At 38.9% G+C, this 23,993-nt stretch overlaps 1 protein-coding gene across 22 annotated transcripts in view; it reads left to right on the forward strand.

The window, feature by feature from the left end:
* The first annotated feature begins 10,882 nt into the window (after window positions 1-10,882).
* LOC114645722 (von Willebrand factor A domain-containing protein 5A-like) overlaps window positions 10,883-23,993 on the forward strand; it is a 168,839-nt gene continuing 155,728 nt past the window's right edge. For all 22 annotated transcript variants that reach the window (XM_051923102.1, XM_051923103.1, XM_051923104.1 and 19 more), the window contains exon 1: window positions 10,883-10,984. The gene's annotated coding sequence lies outside the window, so the exon portion shown is untranslated. The remainder of the gene's footprint in view (window positions 10,985-23,993) is intronic.

The raw sequence follows: 23,993 nt of genomic DNA on the forward strand, positions 1-23,993 counted from the left end.
ATTAAGCAGTTTACGTAAAATGTTGAAACATACAGTATGTTACTGTAACTCGTAACAAGAACTAATATTAATCACATTTGCGCTTATGCAATACACCAAAAACCACTTCAGCTGCTACAAAAGATCCACACTTCCACCAACTTAATATCCCACGATGTCATGAGCACACAGCTTGACCTTGGCGATCGGCGGCAGCTGATCAGTGGATCCGGGTCATGGCACTAGTTTTATGTAGCGGCTTTAAAATGGTTGCTGATGATTTGAAAGAAGACAAACACAACAATATCCAGATTCTGCCGTTTATTCTAAAAGACAGGCAGTAAGGGGCTCTCTCTCAGTCTCCTGCAACAGTGTTATCCAGCTTTTGCCAGGAGTCTGCTGTTACGCTACATGTGCGTCCTGTGGGTGTTTTATTAATTAAAGCCCCCCTGCTCATCCATCCATCCTCTTCCGCTTATTCGAGATTGGGTCGCGGGGGCAGCAGCTTGAGCAGAGATGCCCAGACTTCCCTCTCCCCGGCCACTTCTTCTAGCTCTTCCGGAGGAATCCCGAGGTGTTTCCAGGCCAGCCGGGAGACATAGTCCCTCCTGAGTGTCCTGGGTCTTCCCCGGGGCCTCTTCCCGGTTAGACATGCCCGGAACACCTCACCAGGTAGGTGTTCAGGAGGCATCCTGATCAGATGCTCGAGCCACCTAATCTGACTCCTCTCGATGCAGAGGAGCAGTGGTCTACTCTGAGCTCTTCCCAGATGACTGAGCTTCTCACCCTATCTTTAAGGGAAAGCCCAGACAACCTGCGGAGGAAACTCATTTCAGCCGCTTGTATTCGCGATCTCGTTCTTTCGGTCACTACCCATAGCTCATGACCATAGGTGAGGGTAGGAACATAGATCGACTGGTAAATTGAGAGCTTTGCCTTGCAGCTCAGCTCCTTTTTCACCACTACAGACCGATGCAGAGCCAGCATCACTGCGGAAGCCTCACTGATCCGCCTGTCGACCTCACTCTCCATTCTTCCCTCACTTGTGAACAAGACACCGAGATACTTGAACTCCTCCACTTGGGGCAAGATCTCGCCCTCAACCCTGAGAGGGCACTCTACCCTTTTCTGGCTGAGGACTATCGTCTCAGATTTGGAGGTGCTGATTCCCATCCCAGCTGTTTCACACTCAGCTGCGAACCGATCCAGAGACAGCTGAAGATCACGGCCTGATGAAGCAAACAGGACAACATCATCTGCAAAAAGCAGTGACCCAATCCTGAGTCCACCAAACCGGACCCCCTCAATGCCCTGGCTGCGCCTAGAAATTCTGTCCATAAAAGTTCTGAACAGAATCGGTGACAAAGGGCAGCCCTGACGGAGTCCAACTCTCACTGGAAATGGGTTCAACTTACTGCCAGGAATGCGGACCAAGCTCTGACACCGGTTGTACAGGGACCGAACAGCCCTTATCAGGGTTCCGGTACCCCATATTCCCGGAGCACCCCCCACAGGATTCCCCGAGGGACACGGTCGAACGCCTTTTCCAAGTCCACAAAACACATGTAGACTGCTTGGGCAAACTCCCATGCACCCTCCAGGACCCTGCTAAGGGTGTAGAGCTAGTCCACTGTTCCGCGACCAGGACGAAAACCACACTGTTCCTCCTGAATCCGAGGTTCGACTATCTGAAGGACCCACTTCTCAAGGAGCCCTGAATAGACTATTCCAGGGAGGTTGAGGAGTGTGATCCCTCTGTAGTTGGAACACACACTCCGGTCCCCCTTCTTAAAGTCGGGGACCACCACCCCGGTCTGCCAATCCAGAGGCACTGTCCCTGATGTCCATGCGATGTTGCAGAGGTGTGTCAACCAAGACAGTCCTACAACATCCAGAGCCTTGAGGAACTCCGGGCGTATCTCATCCACCCCTGGGGCCCTGCCACCAAGGAGTTTTTTGACCACCTCAGTGACATCAGTCCCAGAGATGGGGGAGCCCACCTCTGAGTCCCCAGGCTCTGCTTCCTCATTAGAAGGCATGTATGTTAATGGGATTAAGGAGGTCTTCAAAGTACTCCCCCCACTGACCCACAATGTCCCAAGTCGAGGTCAGCAGTGCACCTTCCCCACCATATATATTGTTGACACTGCACTGCTTCCCCCTCCGGAGACGGTGGACCAGAATCTCCTCAAAGTCATCCGAAAGTCGTTCTCCATGGCCTCCCCAAACTCCTCCCACGCCCGACCACCGAAGCTGCATTCCGCTTGGCCTGCCGGTACCTATTAGCTGCCTCCAGAGTCCCACAGGACAAAAGGGTCCTGTAGGACTCCTTCTTCAGCTTGACGACATCCCTCACCGCCAGTGTCCACCAATGGGTTTGGGAAAAGCCGCCATGACAGGCACTGACCACCTTATGGCCACAACTCTGATCAGCCGCCTCAACAATAGAGGCATGGAACATGGCCCATTCGGACTCAATGTCCCCCACCACCCTCGGGACGTGGTTGAAGTTCTGCCGGAGGTGGGAGTTGAAGCTACTTCTGACAGGGGACTCTGCCAGACATTCCCTCACAACATGTTTGGGCCTACCAGGCCTGACCGGCATCCTTCTTCACCATCAAAGCCAACTCACCACCAGGTGGTGATCAGTTGACAGTTCCGCCCCTCTCTTCACCCGAGTGTCCAAGACATGTGGCCGCAAGTCCGACGACACGATCACAAAGTCGATCATCAAACTGAGGCCTAGGGTGTCCTAGTGCCAAGTGCAGATATGAACGCCCCTATGCTTGAACATGGTGTTCATTATGGACAATCCGTGACAAGCACAGAAGTCCAATAACAAAACACTGCTCGGGTTCAGATTGGGGGGTGGGGGGCATTCCTCCCAATCACGCCCCTCCAGGTCTCACTGTCATTGCCCATGTGACCATTGAAGTCTCCCAGCAGTATGAGGGAGTCCCCAGAAGGTATGCCCTCTAGCACCCCCCTGACCCCCACCCCCCCCCTCAGGGACTCCAAAAAGGGTGGGTACTCCAAACTGCTGTTCTGCGCTTACGCACAAACAACAGGCAAACAGGAACTATTATACAAAAAATACACTGATTGCATTCATATTAAACAAAATTCACAATAGATAGATACTTTATTAATCCCAAGGGGAAATGCACAATATACAAAACAAAAACATTCAAGTATTAAAAAAAAAACATAGTTTTGAGAATGTTCACAAAAATAAAACATAATAAACTGACTCAGCCACACTTGCTAGTGTGCAACACTTGGTGAAGACGATACACAAGTGTAGATCGGGTAGTGAGACAAGCAAAGAACAGAAAAGGAGGATTAGAAAACACACAAAAGAATGTACGGCTCCTGGTTCAGGTTTTCTCATCAGCAGCACATTCCATCGAGAGACAAAATCAGTCAGCTGGCGCTAGTTCGATGGGTATCACCCGAAAACCGTCTTGTCACGGCGAAAGTTAAGGGCAAGGCAGTAGGAATAATTCTGATAGGAATGAATTTTAATCCTCACTTTTGGCCGCTGCCAGATTTGGTAACTGACATCATCAAAACTGATATAACGAAACATAAGTACAGTGATGTACTTCCGGAAAAGGGGAATGTGGCCTCTCACATTGCGTCTATATAAGAAGGGTTCCCATGCACAGATCCGCAAAAAAAGGAAAGATGTATTATTTTATTGCTTTTTTATGTTGTGCAAGAAATTAAATTTAAAGTGTCATCGCATGAAGCCAGATTTCACGGTAAAGTTCTATAATTAATTGCGTATTTTTGCAGCGCCAGGATGCTGTCTTCTCTCTTGTAAAATAATAGTTACATTATTCGTATCTTTATAATTATATTTAAAGTTGCTTTTTAACGTCTTTGGTCCACGGAAATATTAGACGTGCATTTCCCAGTCCTTTATTAACAAGAGTTTGGAAACCGTGGGACTAGGCTAGGTAGCGACACAGGTAGTACGCTTTTTTCGTTCTTTGCATGTTATTCGGAAAGGGGAAAAAGGGATTTTCCCAAAAGCGGAAGTTGTAAGATAAGCATATATGCCTTTCGCTTAAAAAACTATTAAGGTATTAATTTCTGAATAATATATAATTTTTTTCTATTACAGTGATCGTGTGTTTACTTCTAGTTGGTGATCGTAGTTAGTTAGGGACGTTTATGTTACTTCCAGTTTGCAGTTGGAAACACGAGTATCCTAGAGAAACATCCGCGCATACACGTGAAGTATGTGCACTGAAATGGGATTCGAAATCCTGGGTCTGTAAACCCTACAGCGGTAATCACTACGCCGCCTTTGAACTATTTTCGAATTATTCCTGTAGTGAGAAGTCAAGCAAAATGACACATTTTATTGACTAACTAAAAAGATTACAATATGGAAGCTTTCGAGGCAACTCAGGCCCCTTCTTTTGGCAATTAGCCAATAAAAAGTGTCATTTTGCTTGACTTCTCACTACATTTATAATAGCTAACACGGTACAACACCGTACGCATTATTCCTTATAATTTACTGTACGCACTGTACCGACTTCTCCTTTTCAAGTTAATTACCAGTAACAATGATACTATTTAAAACTCTCTCGTGTCAGGGGCGAACCCTATATACATTTTGAATATGTTAAACATAAAGCACTCTGATTGGACAGTAAACATCTAATAGACGTGTTAATCTGCCAGTCACTGGAAGGAGAACACCCCTTGTGGGCGCGTTATGATGGGACCGCACACCTTATTGGATGAAATTCCACGAATAAACGTGCACACACGAGGAGGGTCCGGCTGCAGGTCGCAGACTTGGCCTTCCACGCCCCTGGCCTTCCACGCCCCCGGCCTTCCACGCCTCCTGTCTTCCACAGTCCGCCCCACAGTGCTGTACAGTTTTTCCAATTCGAAAAAGAAAAGGAGCTGAAAACGTTTTCCCACACGGAACAATGACACAACAGAACCAGGTATGGACTCACAGAATAAAACGCTCAGTATATTTAAAGAAACTTTAGATCCATTAAACAAAACTAATGAGATGTACGATTATATACAGTATAGCGAATCCAAGTGTTCTCTGTTTATCGTCATTACTGACATATCCTATTTTTAAGCATATCGTTTTAATTATTTTTTACCTTTTGTATTGTTTCTTTTTAATATTTGCCGTATTGTTTCATCTATATTAACTTTTTCACTTATTTATGAGATGCTATGTAGAGAATCTGCAATGTTAGTGTACAATATGAAAGGTATTTATGTTTATCGTCGTCATTAACGTATGTTAAATATCTTATCTTAACTTAGTTAAGTTAGCTATTTATAAAAGCACGTTAGCGCTTTCTGCCAAATTAGTATTACATATTATTTTTGTCTTGATTTCCACAGTCACATTTCACCATAAAGGCAGAGAATATAAAAACAACTTTGATAATATTGATTAAATATCCAAATGAATCCAAGTGCCCTCTTTGTAAAACGCACAGAGACTACAGTATCCTGCTACGTCACCTTCAGAGTCATGAAGACCACATTGTCAAGTATGTAGGTAGTATATGTACAGGGTATGCTAAGAGTGTGTGCTTGCAAACAATACTGACGTTTAGATTTCTGAACTGGAACTTTTTTTAAATACAGATAAAAAGCTGAGCATTTTCCGTTGTTTGGCAGGTTTTACTATTTACAGATGTAACACAGGGTGTGTCCCAAGTGGCCAATTCCATTGTTGTTTTTGTTTAAAAGTCATTGTCAACAGTTTATTGTATGTCAGTATTTAATATTTTTCTTTGATTAAATTTTTTTACCCCTTGTATTAGGGCCTCCCTAGTGTGTGCTTGGTGTGTTGGTGTGTGCTTGGTGTGTGTGCGCCCTGCGGTGGGCTGGGATTGGCTCCAGCAGACCCCCGTGACCCTGTAGTTAGGATATATAGCGGGTTGGATATTGGATGGATGGATGTATTAGGGCCTTCCAAGCCAAATGAATAGCCATGGCTGTGGAATTTCCATGTTGATGGTATGACCATTTCATATTGTAACTATCATTTTTTGTATGTCTGTATTTAATGTTGTGTCCAGGTTTCCAAAGGACCATTTTGTGGTGTCTCTGTATTTCATCCTCGAGGCCCCCTTCAATTTTAATGAGTTGTGTCTCAACTTTAGTCCTCTCTTCTTTCATTGTAGTATTTGTAGAGGGAGGATTATATCTGGTTGCTGGTTCCGATTTTTGTCACCTTCTACAATTTGTGCTGGATATTTGTGTTATGTTTAACTTATTTTATTATATTTGTTTTTTTTTAATTTCAACATACTGTCCATAGTGGTTTTGAGGTTCCAGAAACACTTACCTTTCAAAATCCAGATCATTTAAATGTATGTTTATAATGGTTTGCATAAATATTTTTGTAACATTAAACTCCTTTTAATAACGTGACTCTACTCAGTCCTCTTTAGAATGACATGCTGGCTTTGTGGAAGAGCTGGTGTAGAATGTTACTTGAGAACTCCAGCACCAAGGGGTAAATGAAATTTAAATTTCCTTTAATAACTCTTATTTAGTTCTGCAGCAATATGGCAAATATACTTAGCCATATTGTAAATCAAAGACGAATAGTCCAAATGTTTACCATTATAAACTTAGTGCTTCTTTTTGAAATCACTGAAGTAACTGCTCACATCAGACTGAGCGAGCAAACGCCCTTCTAAATGAAGGCCAAGAACCATACAAAAAATTAGAAGGTACAGAAACAATGAACAGTCAGGACAGGGTCATTTTTTGTGCTTATTCTTTTGGTTCTTTTTTAACATTTCCTTAGGTAAATATTATTTTCTATGTTTTTAGGTTTAGACTTTATTGAGCCATTAATGAGAAGACAGAGTAAAGACTTGGGACTACATCTGAAATGAACAAATGTCTTGCTATTCTGTTCCATAGCACTGCATTCTGCAGATTTCAGATTTTTTCTTTTAGAAGAAACGTTAGCGTCCCTTCTCCAACATCCAGCACAGGGCACTGATGAGCAGGTACAGACACATCATTTTATAAACTTCCATAAGAAAGATAAATTACATTTTGTTGATGCTGGCTTACAATGCCTGTGGTATAGTGAATAAAATGCATAAAAAGACTTAATGCTTGTCTCAGATGCCGACTGTTAATCGTTAAGCAGTAGGAGTCAAAGCCCAAAAGACTAAAAGCCTGTTTTATATCTTCTGACAAACTGTAGTACTAGTACAACTCTTAAAGGCCTTAAAACATTTGAAATGCATTGTGTGCTGTATTAATAATAGTGTATTGTAAGAAACATTGAAGACTTGTAGAATCTGTGATCGAAAGCAGCAATGTTAATAATGTATAATAAATTAAATTTGCTGTACATTATTTTTTTTACTTTCCTTACATTCCTTGTAAATGTGGAGTAAAAGGCTATGAGCTTTATGATGACCATTTAAAGAATTTTCTTTCTTTCTTTTTTAATATAATGTATTACAGCAGCATGGAATCCTTCAGCATTTCACCGAGGCACAGAAGTGGTGTGCTGAGAACATTTCTGTGTTCAGAGGGCGAATCTCACTCCCTGCGTTACTGTCAATGGACAAAGACGACACTGAGGAGGCCCTTCAGAAATTTGATTTGCTATCTGAATTTCCAGAAGAAGAGGAGAGAGAATATGTCTTTAGACATATTTTTTTCACATATGGAAGACATGCATCTGTTTTTAGATTAACGTGAGAGGAAAAAGGAAAATGACTTGAGTTTTGTGAGAAAATGTAACAAACATACATGTCCCTCATTGTTCAGTTACAACCTACAATTCTTGTTCTATATTTTATATATTCTTTAACTTTTTTGTAATAAATGTTGCATACCAACTCCATCTTTACAGTCCACTGTCTTAGTGTTATGTATTAAAATAATGTTTTATAAAGCAGGGCAAGGCAATATTTATTTATAAACCTTATTTACAACAGCAGCCAGAACTGAACCAAAGTGCTGTACAAGAAAGGGTAAAAGAAGCAGTTCAAATATACCGTATGTACACATCACAAAACTGCAAGAATAACCAGCCATTACATAAAAGATAAACTTAAAATACCCATATATACAATACATATTTATAATCCTGAATGTACGTGAGCCAACATATGCAAACAATGTCAACCTCTTGCAGGGTCAAATGGCAGCAAGAAGAAATAAGACTTTAATGATGACTTAAAAATGGCCTGTGATGGAGCAGACCTAATATAATAAGGAGAGCCATTCCAGAGAAAAGGAGCAGCCACCACAAACACCCGATTCCTCCTTTGCTTCAGCCTCGACCTCGGCACAACTAAGAGCATCGGGCTAGTAGACCACAGGGATCTTGTTGGCACATACAAGTGAAGAGGTTCCAAGAGGCAAGATGGGGCTGATCCACTCAAACATTTGAAAACAAGAAACAGAATTTTAAAATCAATTCTGAAATGGACCAGTAGCCAGTGAAGTGAGGTCAGTATTGGTGAAATATGGCCACACTTACGAGAGCCTTCATAAGTGAACAGCAAAGTTGTGGAATAGTTGTAGGCGTCGTAACAGGGCTTGACCAATACCTACATACAAAGAACTGCAATAGTCCAAACGAGATGTTGTAAAAGCTTGGATGGCCTTTTCAAGATCAAAGAAAGAAAGAAAAGCCTTTACCTTAAAGTCTCAGCTGGAAAAAGCTTCATTTAACTTCACAATTTATCTGTCTGTCGAGTTTGAAGGAGCTGTCACAGATCACACTTGGGCTAACTGAAGCTTTAAGATACGTATATGGAAAGAGGTCCAAGAGCAATATGAGAGACACTCAAACTTTCTTAACTCTTGGACACCATGATCACAGTTTTATTATCATTTAGTTTAAGAAGATGCATTGCCATTCAGGTTTTAATATCATTCAAGCACACATGGAGGGTCTGTATTTTCTTGCTTTGATTTTAGTGGCAAATATATTTAAGTGTCATCAGTATAGAGAAGCCATACTTGTTAACAGTGGAGCCTAAAGGTAACATGCCTATCAAAAAGATAGCTGGTCCAAGGATGGAACCCCACAAGTAAGAGGAGCTACAAAGGATGAGAACTCACCCAAATTAATAGAAACATTCCTATTTCTTAGATAAGATTTAAACCATTTCAGGGCATTACCTTGGATGACTACATACTGTTCAAGGCAGGATATAAGAATCATAAGATCCACAGCATCAAAAGCTGAAGTAAGATCTAGCAGTACAAGAATGGCAGAATCTCCAGGATTAGTAATTGGGAAGAGGTCACTGTTAACCTTTAACAAGGATGTTTCAGTGCTGCACGAATATCTGTATCTGGATTGGAATTTTTCCAGAATACTATTTTCATCTAGAAATGTTTGAGTTAGGACAAGTTTTTCAAAGACTTTAGATAAAAAAGGCAGTTTAGAAATTGGCCTGAAATTTGACACATTAGAGGGTCCTTATTTTGTTTTTTATAATACGTTTCTGCACCACAGCGTGTTTCAAGGCAGCAGGAACACAACCAGAAATCAAGCTAGCATTTATTAAGGTAACAATATTTGGTCTGACAGAATCAAAAAACCCCTTAACTAATCAAAAGGGGACACTGACCAGGGGACACTTTGTAGGATTCAGGAGTTACACCAAATCAGACAACAGAGACGATGACACACGCAGGCACAAAGTGGTCAAAGACAGCTGAACACACTATGGGAAGAATCCTGAGCAGGCAGTGACACCGATGACCTAATAACGGTAATCTTATTTACAAAAAAGTAAATCTCCGTTTGGAGAGTAAGTTGGGGTATGAAACAAATGACAAATTCCTAATACAAGAAATGGTATATGGCGATTAAATGATTTAAAATCACTAAAAAATTGATTTGTAATTATTGTATCGACCCAAACAAAACATTTTAAAGTTAAGTTTAAAATCTGTTAGTTCAGTTCCAAAATAAATAAAAACGACGGTTTATGGATGTGCAACTTTCAATAATGCAAATGTTTGCATTTCTTTAGAAAAACAAACGATATAATATCTATTAAGCAATTTGAGAGATTCGCTTCACTTTTTTTGATAAGTACATATTTATAAGTTTGGGTCCCAGGGAGAACAATTATGCATTAAAATTAAAAATCAGGTAAACGTTTGAAAGTTTAATAACTCCACTTGAAATTTATCAACATTATAGCAGCAGCGTAGAACAAAATTAAGAAAACACAATTCAAGACAGACAATGGAAATGAAAGTATGAACTGTATTAGTAAGCTGGATCATTTAAAAAATTGTTCAATATAAACAATTTTAAAAGTTTCTTTTGAACTCGAAAGTTTAGACCTTCATTTTCATGCCTGTTGATTGCTTTGTTGTGTTATTGATCATCATTTATTTTGTAACATAATAAATTAATGTCATTAACGGAATTTTCCTTTATTGAACGAGGTTCCAGAAATAATGTCAGACATGCCGTTTAGTACAAAAGTACCATAAAAATAATTTCAAATATTTTGAATGATAGAATTCACTATAATAGCAGTTAGAGCATTCATATTTAGTATGGGGTTTCCTTAATCTAAAAATATGTTATGCCCTCTTTCTTTTAACTATCGAATCCTGACTCATAAATTATAAAACTGTTTTTTGTTTCTAAAAGTAAACACGACAGTAATACCATAAAGAGAAACTCGGATTCTTGCCTCGTGATTACAGGAAGTCATATTAATATCGTCTTTTACGGTTACATGGTAAATCAACATTACTAGTTTTTCAACGAAAGCGAAGTGACAGGGGACGCACGCGAATGATGGGGGCGTGGTGTGGAAGGCAGGAGGCGCGGAAGGCCGGGGGCGTGGAAGGCCAAGTCTGCGACCTGCAGCCGGATACTCTTGGCACACACAGGGGCTACCTCTAATAAACATTTCGACTTCCTTTCTTAAATTTTCAGTTCAGAAGCCGCGGTGCACTGATTAAGTTGTTTGAAAACGTATTTTCGCAGGTAAGATACTATACCGCTTTGTAAATATTTAAGTGTATTCAGCGGATGGCATTCTACTTTTACTTATATAGAACTGCTCTAGTTTTTGTCACTTATTATTATAAATGACGGCCCACCAAAAGAAAAAAATAAAAATACTAATAAGAACAAAATTTATTTATATAGAACCCTTCCTATGCCCAAAATTCAGGAAGAACAAGAGGACCTATATAACATTGGCTACAAATAATATCTTCACTAAATAAAGATAAATACAGGATATACAAAACTTCTGGGTCTGCAACTGCAGGTCTACAACTGCAGTGATGTATGGTGCTGTGGCTCTGCAAGTGGATATTATTGGCTGAGAGGAGAGGCTGACATCAACTTTGCAAACGAGAGAGGCAGCTGAGCGTTTTTGTTTTCTGTGGTGTGATAGTTAATTTTAAATATAGATTTTGCTCCTAAGGAAGCTTTCCCTTCCACTTTAGAAGGTTTTTTTTTTTTTTATTTTTCTCCCACGCAGGAGCAAAAGTAGCAGGGTGTGTGGGGGTGCACTTGTAACAGGTACTTGTACGTGTACTTGTTCTTGTATTTGAACTAACGAGAATAAGGCAAAGAAAGAAAGCAGCAGTAGCTGACAACGGCACCTGTAAGTAAATAATCATGTCCTAGCAATAAATAGTTGAGTAACTGAAACAGCGATTCTTTAGTTTTAAATAAAAAAGCAATAAAGGGGAAAGCTCAGCAGTACTTGGGTAAGCAACTATAGCTTTAAGATGCTGATCAGGCACAAGGGGCTGAAGGAGCAGATAAGATAATAAGAAAATGACTAGAACCAGATATTCACTAAGCAAGTTTGATTTATTTATGAATTTATTTTCGATTGTTTTACCTCCTGGACTGTTAAGAACTGTTCAGTTAAGTGGGTGACAGCTCAAGGGTTCATTAATACAGGTGAATACAAACCATGCTATTGGAGAGCTTTTATGTAAGGAATCAGATGAGCACAAAGTTAGGAGAACAGACAGAAAGGTAAAGTTAACCTTATAGAAGGACAAACAGCAGGCAGTTGACAGGGAGAATATTACAGGAGCTTAAGGGGACAGAAGATGTAAAATGTCATCTGTACCAGTTTTGTAATCTAATTTCTTTGGCTTAACTTTTTTTTTGTTTGTTTTACCATTTCAGTTAAATTGTTTAATTTTAATAAAAAAAAAAAAAGAAAAGGTTAAGGCAGTCTTAATAATCCTGAATCAAATTTTAATAATAAGGACAGTGCAATGCAAGTCCTGTTGGATGTTGGACGTTTTAGACGACGGCTTGGAGTGCTATTAGGGCTACTTCTGCAGGAGATGCCAGCTGATCCAGCACCTCAAGCTCAAGGTCCCTGAACTGAAGGAGGAGTTGGCTAGCCTGTGTTGTAGCATAGAATTGGTGGAGCTGGCCCAGGTGTCCTTTAGAGAGATTGTGTGCACCCCGGTGGCATGGGGGGAGATCCCAGACCAGAAGATAGAGACGGATGGTTCATGGTCACAAGGTGCAAGGTAAAGGGTGCACGATATCTAGGGGTATCAACCCCAAAATTGAAGTGTCAAACCGTTTTCAAGTCCTTGCAGAGCTGAACAGAGTCTCTGATGATTCTGAGGTGGCAGGCAGGGATGAGGAGCCCCAAAGGGCCACCTCAAAACCAGTTCCCAGAAAGAGAGAGGCAGTGATAGTTGGGGACTCAATCATTAGGGGGATTGAAGCACAGATTTGCTCCAGAGACAGGGAGTCCCGCACGGTGTGTTGCCTTCCAGGTGCACAGGTGGGAGACCTCCCTGGAAGGGTGGATAGTCTCTTGGTGAGATAGGGGGTGGATCCAGTTGTCATTGTCCCTGTTGGAACAAATTACATACATAAGGGTAGTCTATCAGTTCTGCAATCCTAATTCAAACAGTTAGGTGCCAAGCTGAGGAGCAGAACAGACAAGGTAGTCTTCTCTGAAATTCTGCCTGTGCCAGTCCAGGTAAGATTGTGGAGATTAGAAGGTTTAACGCGTGGCTCAAATCTTGGTGCAGGGTAGAAGGGTATAATAATAATAGGTTTATGGGGCATTGGGACTCCTTTTGGAACAGATGGGACCTGTTTCGCTGTGGCAGGTTACATCTAAACCTTCACCAATGTACTGGGTATGATTAGGTTAGTCGAATATTGTTTAAACTAGGGAATGGGGTGCAGGGAGTTTAGGACAGGCCAGGTTTAGATCTATGCATGGAGGAACAAACGGTGTAGAAATAAAAATGCATAGTAATGTAAATTCTAAGCAAACATTTTAAATGTAGAAGGAGTAACATGTTAAAAATAGCTTGCTTTAATGCTAGAAGTATCAAAAATAAGGCTAGTGAGTTTGTGATATTACAGCAATAACAGAAACCTGGCTAAATAACAATGAATGGGATGAGTATAACATAAAGGGATGCACATTTTTTAGGAAGAATAGACAGAACAGAAAAGGAGGTAGGGTTGCTGTTTATGGCAAACAAAATTTAAATGCAAGTACTCTTCAGTTGTACGATGAGCCCCATCTTAGTGAAGATTTGTGGTTTCATTTGGAAATCATTAGGGAAAGAGGACGTCTTTTAGGAGTGTGTTATAGACCATCCAATGCAGACAATAATTTCAACACAAATCTTTTTAGTAATATTAAAAAGGCAAGTTTACAGGGGGATATTATAGCATGGGGGACTTTAACTTCCCAAATTTTAACTGAGATAACCTCGAAAATGGTGGAGCACAAGAGCAGGTGTTTTTAGGAGTAATCAGTGACTACTTTTTAACACAGTATGTTAAAACACCAAACGAGGTGAAGCTTGTCTGGATTTAGTATTTTGTAATAATTATTAATTTTTGCACCATTGAGCTCTCATTTTGAATGACTGTCTCTTTGATCTCTTTCTTTTTTGCACACGGTAAAATCTCATAAAAGGGACCTATTAGACCATCTGCTCAAAATGAGCCTCACCCCTGTTAACCAACCAGGACTATTTTTCTTTTACAAGCATTTTATTTAGGCCTGATTGGTTTGGCTTAAATATAATCGTGAGGATCGAAGTGTTGCTGGGATGTGTGATAGATAGTGAAAATGTAGTGAGTGCAGGTGAATCCCTGGACTTTTCCTGTTGTTTAACATTTATTCTTGTATATGCTAGTCCCGTTTATGAGCAGGGCTGCAGGGTGTGCCCTCTAGTCAGCCTGATGGTAGATCCAGCAGTGGGTACAGCACAGCTATATGGCACTCCACTGGAAATGGTGTCTCACTGTGACTTGATATGTGGTCATGCGTGGGCAGTTCTCATTAATGAAAGGCTTAGATACAATAGCAACTTTAAAAACTGAAAAAATCAAAGAGGGGTGTAAATTTCATTAAGAATTTTAAATATTTACTTATTGGCCCAATTTAAACAAATATTTATGGCCAAAATTTGAACACTGAAAGGGTGTACAAATCTCATACCTCTATAGGAAGACTGTTCTACAGATCGAATCCTTTAAAAGCAATTCTTTATAGTTATAGCCTTCTTCAATCGAGGGGAAACCAGACATCCTGCTCCTTGAAATTGAAACAAATGGAAAGAATTATACAGAATTTAGGGATTCTCTGTCCTGTTTTTTTAGACATAATACGGATCACTGTTTTCATGTTATTGAAGTGACCAATTCCGATAGGACTTTTTATTGTTTTTAATCTCTTTAAAAACTAAGCTCCCTCATAACCAGATGTGTAGAACCTTATGTTCTACAGCAGGGGTCCCCAACTCTGGTCCTGGAGGGCCCCAGTAGCTGCAGGATATCACTGTAATCTTTTTCTTAAGTAACTTCTTTTGAAATAAGTTTAATTGGATTTGTTTTTTTTTTTTAAGATTTGTTCCCCTGAGTTTCTTTACTGTTCCTCTGTATTACAGCATTCCTTTCCTTAAATGGCACCCAAACAGAAATGAAATGTGAAATTAGTGAGCCAACAGAAGACCAACTAAGTCAGGGCCTCAAACTCCAACCAATTTCACTCCAACCAGTTGCTTAATTAGGCTCCAATTCTTGTTGTTAATTAAACCTGTTCTTTAATTCCATGGCTTGTTGCTACTCTACTGTGTAGAGTTGTGTTGTGAATTTCCCATTGGGATTAATAAAGTATCTATCTATCTATCTATCTATCTATCTATCTATCTATCTATCTATCTATCTATCTATCTATCTATCTATCTATCTATCTATCTATCGTTGCAATGGCATGCATTTCTGTTGATTTTCTCTTTTCTAAGTACACTGTTCAAATGTTTTGTGGTCCTGAGCAGATCAACATTACTGAGACCTTCACCTTTCTTTATTTTCAGATATTGTATGATGGTCACAGTTTGCTGGTCATGTTTTGGCTCATTTGGTATCTTATTATTGTTTGGCTGCTAATTAAGGAAGAAGAAACAATTAAGGGGTCCGAGTCTTCAAGAGCAAGTTAACTAAAATTAATTCAAAAGAAGTTAATTAGGAGCAAAAATAGGTCACTAATTAAGAAAAGTGTAAGAATGAAAACTTGCAGCCACTGGGCCCTCCAGGACTGGAGTTGGGGACCCCTGGTCTGCAGTATATTAAAGTGTTAACTTTCTGGTATTGTGATAATTGAATTTCAGACCACATGTTCAGTTTTTTATTGACAAAATGAAATTCTGTAGTAACCATAAGAGTGCTAAAATAAATAAAATTCCATTAAGATGAATGTTTTTTTTTTTTAAATGAAATGTGTATGGAACATATTTGTTCTTAATACATATGGCATAAAATGAAATGCTTCTCATAATTGCAAGTAGTCATTGTTTAATTTCTTCTGCAATGTACTTATCTGAAGTTTAGTTTTTACCATTTGTCTAACAAAAAGTATATTGTCACACATTCAATTCATTGATATCGGCAGTTAAACACTGTTTAAATGTAAATATGCACACTTTTTAGTTTTGAATCGTTATTAATCATTACTTTCACCTCTAATTTTCTGCTGTTAAAACATACATTTACCATTTTTATGTTTCTTTTTTCCAGTGTACCATTACCATTTCTAATTCTTGAGATGTAATTATAAATATAGATTGCCATTTTATTAATGCAGTACTTGTTTCTTACCAAAACCTATACTGTATGATACACACAAACTAATAATTAACACAGTACAAACCATTAAAGTCACAATTGTATCAAATGTTCATAAGATGATTATCAAGGAGATACAAGGCTGACCTGTTTAACAAGTTTACAAGTAAAACAGACAAATTTTGCTTTTAAACTAACAAGTTTGTTTTGTTTTTGTTTTTTTTTCTAATTGAAAATGTGAGCTGCTGCACTAAACGCCACCTCACTCATCGTCCAGACTGCACAAAGCAGTGTCCAATTTAATTAAAGGACAGAATTAAAAAGATCTGACTTCGTTAATGTAGCTTGTCTGGCCATTTGCCACTTTCTTTCATGTAAAGGCTAATGTGCAGGTCTTCTAGCTCTGATAAAGTCTGTCTGGCTTTCTGCTCTCTCTTTTTATAGGAGATTTGCTGCAAAAAAATGATACCATGTCTGAACTACCATAATACCTCATGTAAAGGAGCAATGCAACTAAAGTACTGTAAAGCTTAGAGAAGAAGATCCTGAAAAAAAAAATCCTTTTTTAGTTATCCGCCATTTTTACCGATCACCGGTCAAGTCTTTTGTAGTGAAAATCGTCTGGTTTAGATCTGCAGCTGATCGATTTGGAGCATCATTAAGGGAATTAGGAGTCGTGTGAAAGAAAATGAAAAACTTTCATCCATCTTCAATGAATGCAGTCATTGAGTCCTGATGAGAATGCAGATCATTTCTTTATTTTCATAGAGTTACACTTGTAATAAATTGTAAAAGATAAACTGAACATTCCATAAAGGTCATTGAAATATTTCACATTCACATTAAACAGTGTAAAGTTTTTTTATAAGTGAGCAGCAATATCTTATCAATACAGAATTTTACAGAAAGCCAAAACTGGAGTCATATGAGCATATCTTATGGTTTTTGTAAGTACTTTGCATTCTAATTAAACTGAAGTTTATTAATTGACTCTGATGTAGAGTCACATATGAAAGATTATTTGTCCCAAAAATAAATGCAATCCAACTTGTTAACTTCATTGCAATGTAATGAATATGCATGTGGTGTATTTAAATGTCGTAATTAAAAACATATATCCGCCAAATGATCAATTTTGCTTTTTACTACGGCATACAATTTTTCGTGTCAGTTTACAATTCAGTAATGATAGCATATTAAATTTTAATTCATGTTTATACATTGCATGTCATTACTAAAAACAAAGCAAACGTGTCGCATTTTGCTTAGCAGTTGCTTGGAGTATATTTAATTTCTTAAGTAACATCCTTCGAACGTATTCAAGACGTATTGTCCTGAAGAGCTGCAGCATACAATTATGTTGATCATCAACCGTGATGTCCTCACTCCAGTATTCCTCTAAATATTGTTCATAAATACCTGCAGATGGGGATGACCGTACTGGCTATTGCTAAATTTCTTGACGTATGTTTTTAAATAGAAGCCATTTTGAAGAGCTTTTCTGGAAAAACGTTGGGCTGATCTTTGAAGGAACTATATTCTATGGTGTGACCTGAATCTCAATACAATTATATGAATGAACGACAATTCCATACAATGAAATTTGCTTCAGCTTATTCTGTCTATTTTCATTTTCCTTCCATCTGATTCCTTATTGCAATTTTGCTTTCATGCTTTAGATTTTTATTTTCATTTTGTTAATACAATTTTGTATTTTATTCCATCTCACTACATTTCTGATTATTTTATTATTCATTTTTGTTTTCTCTGTTTATCTATCTTTATTATTGTAATTCCTTCTAATTTCATTACTTTGTCCATTTCTCATGCTAATATATTTTTGATTTTTTTTATATATAATTATATAAAAGTAATTATACAGTAATCCCTCCTCCATCGCGGGGGTTGCGTTCCAGAGCCACCCGCGAAATAAGAAAATCCGCGAAGTAGAAACCATATGTTTATATGGTTATTTTTATATTGTCATGCTTGGGTCACAGATTTGCGCAGAAACACAGGAGGTTGTAGAGAGACAGGAACGTTATTCAAACACCGTAAACAAACATTTGTCTCTTTTTCAAAAGTTTAAATTGTGCTCCATGACAAGACAGAGATGACAGTTCTGTCTCACAATTAAAAGAATGCAAACATATCTTCCTCTTCAAAGGAGTGCGCATCAGGAGCATAGACTGTCAGAAACAGAGAGGAAAGCAAAGAAATCAATAGGGCTGTTTGTCTTTTAAGTATGCGAAGCACCGCCGGTACAAAGCTGTTGAAGGCGGCAGCTCACACCCCCTCCGTCAGGAGCAGAGAAAGAGAGAGAGAGAGAGATAGAGAGAGACAGAGAAAAACAAGCAATCGAAAATCAATACGTGCCCTTTGAGCTTTTAAGTATGCGAAGCACCGTGCAGCATGTCACTTCACGAAGCAGCTGCACACTGAAGGTAGCAACGTGAAGATAATCTTTCAGCATTTTTAGACGAGCATCCGTATCGTCTAGGTGTGCGAACAGCCCCCCTGCTCACACCCCCTACGTCAGGATCAGAGAAAGTCAGCGCAAGAGAGAGAGAGAAAAGTAAGTTGGGTAGCTTCTCAGCCATCTGCCAATAGCGTCCCTTGTATGAAATCAACTGGGCAAACCAACTGAGGAAGCATGTACCAGAAATTAAAAGACCCATTGTCCTCAGAAATCCGCGAACCAGCAAAAAATCCGCGATATATATTTAAATATGCTTACATATAATATCCGCGATAGAGTGAAGCCACGAAAGGCGAAGCGCGATATAGCGAGGGATCACTGTACAATTATTCTGCATATTTTTGTGGTGTTGCCGCTACTATCTTTCCTATTAATTAATAAAAAAAAATGTCCTTTGTTTTCCTTCTACTTAACTCCTGTTGTTTTAAATTATGTTTTAAAAATAGTTACTCCTTTTTTTTTTTCCTCTCTCGAGGTTTTATATAAGCAGTGAAACAGACCCTTGCACCTCTAAAATGATTCTGACAAGCTTTAGTGTAAACGTCAAAAATTGTGGAAGATTATTTCTACTGCATAGTGTGCATTTATGTCAAGCATCCTAGAATTCTGCGTAAGCTGGGTGTCTCTGCTGGGTCATTCCATCAAGATTTACCCAATTTTTGAAAACTTCTCCATGGATTTGTATGGTTGATTGATGGCCAAAATGGTTCTTTAACATGTGATGACTATGATAAAACTTTTATGTTACACTCATTTAAATAGTAATATGTATGAGGGGGAGCACTAAAATCGATCAATAGACAGGATTTGGTTGTACTTCTTGACTATACACTAGGTATCTTATGTCTACAGTCTGGTTAATCAGTCCGCAATGTAACATCATGCTGAACTTATCGAGTGTGTATTTCTGGTTTTTATTCTACTGATGGAGTTGCTCTTAAAGAGTTTCTTACCCTCTGTCATTCAGCGACATTACACTGAAGTGCTGAGGCGTCTATTGGAAAGCATCAGGAAAAAAAAAATGTCTGGAGGAGTCCAGTGTAGTGGCGCATTCAAAATGAGATTATGTAGCAAAACAGTGTACCACCACACACCACATTGTCAGTCAAAGATTTTTTGATGAAAACCATCAAAAATTGTTGCTTCTCACCCCTCCACACAAAAATTTGCTAAATCTAGGTCCCCTTTTAACTTTTTTCTGTTCCCAAACCTAAAATTGAGACAAGGGACAAAGATTTGCTACCATGGATGAAATCCAGGAAAACTCCCTAGACATAGTAACAAAAGATGAATGCAGGAAACGCTAACAGGAATGGGAGAAGCACTGAGAGAAATACATTGTATCTCAAGGAAAGTATTTTGATGGTGACCAAAAGGGAATTTCTGTGAGTTATACAATAAAGGCTTTTTTAAAGAATTCCTGGAATGTTTGGACCCCAATATGTTAAAAACTAGACTGAACACCATAACCATTGTGGATTACTCCACAAAAAATCAGAGGTTTGTATCTTTCCCCACCAGTGAGATATCTTAGATGTAAAAAATTAATAGACCTTTCCAGGCTAAAATTTAAGACATGAGGATTGTTTGCATCTCTTGGACTGACAACCTGACTACAGATTTACATTGTATGGAAAACTTATCAAAATCTTTAAATGACTTTGTTGGACAGTTATCTTATCCAAGGATAATGACCATACATTGTTCTCCTCTCTTGCTAAATGAATCTTAGCCTGGAGAAGTCTATTAATTTTTCACATCTAAGATGTCTCACTTAAAGGTTTTCCAATGCTGTATCTGTCCTGGTGTCTATATAAACAAAGGAAATTTCAGTCTCTCAATTACATCTTGCATGATGAAGGGGCCTGAGCTGCCTTGAAAGCTTGCATATTGTAATCATTTTAGTTGGCCAATAAAAGGTGTCATTTTGCTTGACTTCTCATTACAACAATAATATTAGAAATCAAGATGGAAGTTTTTGCACATATATATATTGTGACAGCAGGGGTCGCTGTTGCTTCTTGAAACCCGCAGACAATACATCCAAACACCAGGTAAAATTTCCAATAATTAATTTATTATAACAAAAATGTGCACAAAGCACCTCCACCTCCACAGTACCCAATAAATCAATAATCAATCCTACTCTCCACCCAGCAGCTCTGTCACACTCCCTCCTAACTCCAGCTCAGTCTGCTGGGTTTCCCAAAGTCCTTTTTTATAGTCGCCGACCCGGAAGTGCTTCTGTCCTTCAGTCCATGTGATTCCATAGCACTTCCGGGTCAGATGAAAACTCTTCTTTTTCTTCAGCCTGGAAGTACTTAATTTCTTCCGTCTCCGTGACGAGGTAGTACTTCAGGCTATAATAGAAACATTCGTGCCTCCCTGCAGTGTCCCCTGGTGGCCCCCACGGTATCCAGCAGAGCTGTGCAGCCGAACTCCATTGTTCATAATTCCCTGCTGGAATTCGGGGCACCTCCATGTTGCAGGGAGGACTCCCTCTAGCGGCCTGGGGGTGCTGGCCGGGATAAACTGCTGGCTATCCCTCACAATATATATATATATATATATATAATATAATATACAGTATATATATAATATACAGTATATATATGGTTGAAATAGTTTACTGTCAAATAATGCAAAGAGTACGCGACACGTGTTTCGCCCTAATTCTGGGCTCATCAGGCGTACACACTCACTACACCCCCCTCTCGGGGAATTGAACCTCGGACGTCAGTGCCAGAGGCGAAGCCTCTAACGTTACGCCACGGCGTGTGGTTCATTCATTTGACAGCATGTAGATCGGGGTAATTACATTCATTGCATTCGTAGTCTGGGTCACAATCTGATTGTATGGGTGGTTACCTAAAAGGTAACGCTTGTGGTTGGTCAGCAAGTCAGCTAACATCCGCCACGGTGCCCTCATTTCAGTTGCGAGAAGCAGATCATAGAATGGTTGAAATAGTTTACTGTTAAATAATGCAAAGAGTACGCGACACGTGTTTTTTTGTTTTCTTTTATTCGCTCACTTTGCATTTTGTAAATTGATAACAATAAACAATCATTATTTATATTTCTGAAAGCATTCTTTGTTTACAGTATTTTTTCACACCTGCCTGAAACGTTTGCGCAGTACTGTACATCTACAAACATACCATTTACATTAAATACTGAGCATCTGTTATAGCAACATCTCAGATCATTTGCGTAATGAACAGGTTTTGGTAATTGAGAGGTGCCTAATTATACACTTTGAATGTCCAGCTATTGAAGCAATACCTGAAGTGACACATTCTCAGCCCACTTAGAGATGGGGAGAACATGGTAACTCCATACAGAAACTAACCAGGCTAGCAATCAGATCTGAGCTTGTAGCGTTGTTGAATAATAATAATGCATTTTATTCATACATCACCTTTTGAATGCTCAAAGCACAACACAAATAGTCAAAGGAATGCAATAGACATAAAAGCAAAGAGGACAGGATACAAACTAATGTCAAACATTAATATGTATTTGAAAATCAAGGTTTTGAGTTAGGTTAAGAAACAAGCAAGAAGAAAAAGAAGAAAGCCATAAACATAGCACAACTGTGTATGCTTACTAGGAATGATAAATGTTAAGGTTTCAATCAACCATGATGATTAGGAAAAATGAATAGGATTAGAGAGGATTTAATTATTAGTTTTATAGCCTTATGCTGGACAGACATCAAGTATTCAATTGCTATTTGTTTGCTAGACTGCTGCACCACTGCAAATTAAACTCTCAGACCAAAAATCCCCTGTTAAAAAGTTTGCTTTATTACATCATTACATCAATCAAAAAAAAAAAAAAATAGGCCCTTAACCTTCAATTGCTCCAGAGGCACTGTACAATGGCTGACCCTGTGCTCTGACCCCAAGGGGTATGCGAAAACTAACAAATTCCTAATACAAGAAATTGTATAAGGCGAAATAAAGAACAAAAATCATTCTAAATATATTAAGATTCTCGAACTCAATCCATTTACTATCGATGAAACATTTAAAATAGAGAAGTTCATCATGATAGTGTGACAAAATGCACTCTGCGAAACCGCACCGCCCACATTAAAACTAAACGTATATATCTGACGTCCACTCACTTGAGAACATTGATTACATACAGTACTTAATCTGTCACTGCAAAGGTACTGTCAATAAACAAGCAGTTGTATACATGGAGACTCTTGTGAGGCTTTCTGCTCCTTTTTGTCTACTCACGTCATCTGATGAAATGGCATCTAGTGAGGCCAACTCTGCATGGTATGAAATCTCAGTCCAGGCTCTTCGTGTATAGCTCCTAAGTGGTGGAATGAGCTGCTCGCCTCCATTGAAAATTCTGACTCCTTCAGTTTTTATAAGATGCCTTTAAAGACTCTCTGTTCTTTGTTAAATTTCTGTTTAAGTGATGTTAGCTGTTAGATACAATTCCTAGATAATAAAACCTATCTATCTATCTAATGAACTTCACTTGTGGTGATCAGTTTTGAACCTGTGCCCTGTTAACGCTTGTTCTGAAACAGTGCCCCATTGTGATGTTACTCGATTATGTTAACCTCTTGTAAATTGTAAATGATAAAAGCATCTGCTTGGCAAATACATGTAAATGTAAGTGTAAACTCCCTAGTGAGTTCTCACCTAGAGTACTGTGCTCAGTTTTGGTCTCCATATTACAAAAGTGAAATAGAAAAAGCAGAAGAGGAATGAGTGTGGAGGAGCAAATGGAGGATCTTAACATTTTCAGATTAAGCTAACAGAGACTAAAAGATGACATGAAATTATGAAAGGAATTAGTACAGGGGATGCCACCATTATTACTTCAACAAGGATATATGGAAATTATGATAGAATTTTGTACAATAGTGGTTTTTTTTTTTAACACAAATAACCATAGACACATGTAATAAATTACCAAGTAGTGTGGTAGAGAGTAGGACATTGGGGATCTTCAGGGAACTCGGAATTTGGATGTACAGACAAAACTGGAAATGTGTGTACACACAAAAAAATCCAGATGCATTAAACTGTGCATACGCCAAGTTCCATGCACTTCCCCTTTATAAATCCCAGTGAACATGAAATTTAATACACGTGCACTCGCCTACAGCCCCATCCCAATACCTCCTGGAATTTCTCATATTTGAATATGCAAATCAATCAATCAATATAAATAGCCCCTTCTGTTCAGTGTTTTGTTAAAAGGCAATGGTAAAAGCACATGGAGAAAAAGAAGAATTTTAGTGAATGCAAAAAAAAGAAAAAGCAAAGCATATTATTTGTATAGATAACAAAAGGAAGTTGATGGAGTGATACAGCATGGCGGAGGCACTCGAAAATTTAAGTTCAGAAAGTCACACAGTGCCGTGCCGAAATAAAAATGAAGTGGTCAGATATCAAAGTC

The sequence above is a fragment of the Erpetoichthys calabaricus genome, chromosome 2 (genome assembly GCF_900747795.2).
Source record: "Erpetoichthys calabaricus chromosome 2, fErpCal1.3, whole genome shotgun sequence".
Classification (NCBI taxonomy): domain Eukaryota; kingdom Metazoa; phylum Chordata; class Cladistia; order Polypteriformes; family Polypteridae; genus Erpetoichthys; species Erpetoichthys calabaricus.